Source organism: Bidens hawaiensis, unplaced genomic scaffold, assembly GCF_021521415.1.
Source record: "Bidens hawaiensis isolate Kalapana, Puna unplaced genomic scaffold, B.hawaiensis_p1.1 tig00025597_1, whole genome shotgun sequence".
In the NCBI taxonomy this organism is placed as follows: domain Eukaryota; kingdom Viridiplantae; phylum Streptophyta; class Magnoliopsida; order Asterales; family Asteraceae; genus Bidens; species Bidens hawaiensis.
In genome coordinates this window covers 84,787-88,109 of record NW_027494096.1, presented here as the reverse complement: position 1 = coordinate 88,109, position 3,323 = coordinate 84,787, and the positions used below count along the sequence as shown (strand labels likewise).

The following is a 3,323-nucleotide window of genomic DNA, read 5'->3' as shown; positions in this document are numbered from 1 at the left end:
GTATGGGATAAAAATTAAGAATTACTACTCTTTATATTTTGATTATTAACCGTTTTTTTCCAAACACCCCCCCCCCATTGAATTAAGAAAATTGGATTTAAATCAAATACAAATTAAATTAACGTGCTAACTGTATAAATTAAGTAGTGTAATTATATAAACAAAGTAGCGTAATTATAGTATAGTGCAATTAAAGCATAGTGTAATTTCTTACATAATTACATAGTTACACTACATGATGCGCACGGTTAGCACATTTTTTTAGTTTGAATGTTAACTTCCCCCAAGTGTATATATATATATATATATATATATATATATAAAGATATAAATATGTAACTTTTCATATCATTTATTTTGACTTGAAATGATAAATATAATATAAGGGTAAGTTTTTTAAAAGTAAATATTGTAAAGAATTTGTGTTTGAAAGAATGAGAAAGCTTCTTTTAAACCAAGCGACGCACAAATACAAAAAGCTTTTTTTCACTTTCGTATTTGATGTTGAGCGTTGACGTCTTACAAACCGTAATCAAGTAACATTACAAAACATAGGGGCGTAATCAAGTAACATTATAAAACATAGGGGCTTTCAGCAACAAACACAGTGAAATAAGAATAGTGGGAAAACATGGTCCGAGTAAAGAATTTACCAAGGGATCACCGACATTGTTTTTACCCACAGATTACCAACGACAATTTATTGATGGATCACCAACAACGTAATCAGTTCAAAATAAACGCACAAGTCCAAATAGTGTAAAAAAATTGCTTGTATAGTTTCCAACCACATTGAACCCCTATAGGGCACGCACCGTATAAATTAACTAACATATCCACACCAACAACTACCAGTTTCAAAACACATAAAGAAACTAACTTCAAAACAAGCCTATAGCTACCTTTTCCACATTATCATCTTCACTCCTTAGGCTTTTAGAACTTCAATCTTTTGGGCTAACCCATCAACCTCTTCTTCCTGCACCAATTAACACTTCAATTTACAACTGCAAAATTTCCGTCTACTATACTTTTACTGCCATGACCCATGCATACCTGAATGGGTCGAACCAGTAGATAAAATTAAATAGTAAATAATAATTAAAGATAAAAATTACCTGGGAATTTGTTGTTCCTTGGTTACCTATACATTTGGAGGCACTGATACTGGAACTCTTTAATAAGCTACGAGCACTCGGGGGTCCATCTTGGTCAACTTCACTTTCTGACTGCCCTTAGGGCTATCGCGTGTTGTAGCATCCGAAGCCGCAGTCTGCTTTTCAACATCATTTTCTTGAGCTGCAGATGCTTTGCCCTTCGGTGCAGGAACTCTTTCCCTATAGAGCAAACATTATAGTTATGTGCACACACGCATATATATATAACTTTCTTGTATATATGTGCAATATGTCCAAAACAAAATGGCTGACTTTTAAGTTTTGCATATAATTCAATCCAATGAGAACATGCCATGCCTGATTGTACCTTTGCGTTAGATTTTCGTAAGCAAGAAAGTCAATGGGCATTTTGGTAATTTTATTAGTCAACTTACCTTGGGAGTGAGACATGCAGCCTTTGCAGGGGTGGGGTGCTACTTTTTCCGCCTCTACCAAAATTCTCCACCAAATGTGCAAATTGTCGCTTAAACCGGTCAACACCACTATTAAACATTATAAAAGAAAACACATCACTAAGTGAGAATATTAAACAGAAAGTGTTACACATCCACAATGCGACGTGTTAATTCGAAAAATTTAAAACGATGAGTAAAAGCTGTTAATAATTTAAGGAAAGATAGTGAAAAGTTATTAAAGTCGAAGGGACGAAAAAGGAAAATATGAGATGTGATCAAATCAAATAGCCTACTGTAAAATTCAAATAACTAAGCACAAAATAATAAGATCCAATCAAAGCATTTAACAAGTGGTAACCAACGTCAAATTAAGCATAGGAATTACGATACAACTCAAATGGTAAGCATGAGAGACAAACTATGTTTGATAATAACATATAGTTAATTATGAACTTAAACCTCAAGGTATAATATGTCTATTTATACAATTAGATGGATAAATATGTTACTTAAGGTTTATTATAATATATTTACAATATTTAGGAGATATGGCTGGAATACTTGTGGGTCTGCATGGGTGCATACAATCAAAGAGTAGGGACAAGGAGTGGCAAGAACCCAAGGTTGTTTTAGGTGTTTACCTTGATGAACATGATGATTGTTTTAAAGGACATTATGGGGATCAACTATGACTTAAAAGGAGTCGATTATGGCTGCAATACATGGAGAATATTTTGTAAATCTTAGAACAGATTTGGTCGAGATTTGATGCCATATATAGAGAGAATATAGAATATTATCTTAGTATAGATTTGATGTCATAACTTAGAATACTACATGGTATTATTAGTTGTGTAACGAGATAATAACAAGTTAGATACATAATTTCTTGTCGAATTAAAGTTCAATAAAAATTAGGATGGTTTGCATTTTCAGCTTGGTACACTAAAAATATCATTTATAGTTGTGTAACCAACTGATTCTAATTTACATTTTCAAAAGTTAATGAACACATGACCCAATATTATTATAAGCTACACACAAGTCTTATTAATGGCTTCTTTTTACATCGACCTTTTACTTAAACTTAACCGTATAAATGATATTTTTAGTTTTTTTATATCTTTTGAATGTAGGGTTTTGGTTAAGCATAAGTTAACGGTTTCGGGCACGAACGCGTGTAAATGTTCTTTTCATATTTTGTGTATAAGGTATCATTGGTGCCTAAATGTGGTGTAAAATCCTAGGTTTTGCAATTCAACAAAAACAACAGTGTAACATCCCAATTTTTCGTTCGGTTAATAATAATAAAATATGATAGGATAAGTAGGCTTTTAGATGGAATTAATTATGAACCAAAAGAGGAAGATGGGCCTTAGGTCCATGGGCTTAAGGGAGTATAAATACCCCTTAAACCTTAATCCTTTCCATTTTTATCCAAATCTACACCATAGCCTACACCTTGATAAACACATACAAACACCATCCTATAACCCGAGCCAAGATTCGAAGGTGGAAACCCGAACCCGTTGGTGCTAGATCGTCGTGAAGAACCAAAACAACGTCAAGGCTTAATCGTGTTCGTAAACGGACTCGTTTAAGGTACGTTTATAACTAGAAATCGTTCCTTTAGATCCGGATTCATTTAGGTAGTCTTAGATCTGTATACATATGATAAAAACGAACCTAACAAAGCAAACCTCACTGAAATCCATTACAGTTTGATAGGTTAACCGTTACCCTAAAAAGA

At 33.2% G+C, this 3,323-nt stretch overlaps 1 long non-coding RNA gene across 1 annotated transcript; it reads right to left on the bottom strand.

Moving 5' to 3' along the window:
- Positions 1 to 528: 528 nt before the first annotated feature.
- LOC143571865 (uncharacterized) lies at positions 529 to 1,656 on the bottom strand. Its single transcript, XR_013142171.1, has 3 exons — positions 1,553 to 1,656; positions 1,119 to 1,337; positions 529 to 979 (listed from the first exon to the last, which is right to left on the bottom strand). It is a non-coding gene; the product is annotated as an uncharacterized LOC143571865 (long non-coding RNA).
- Positions 1,657 to 3,323: the final 1,667 nt, after the last annotated feature.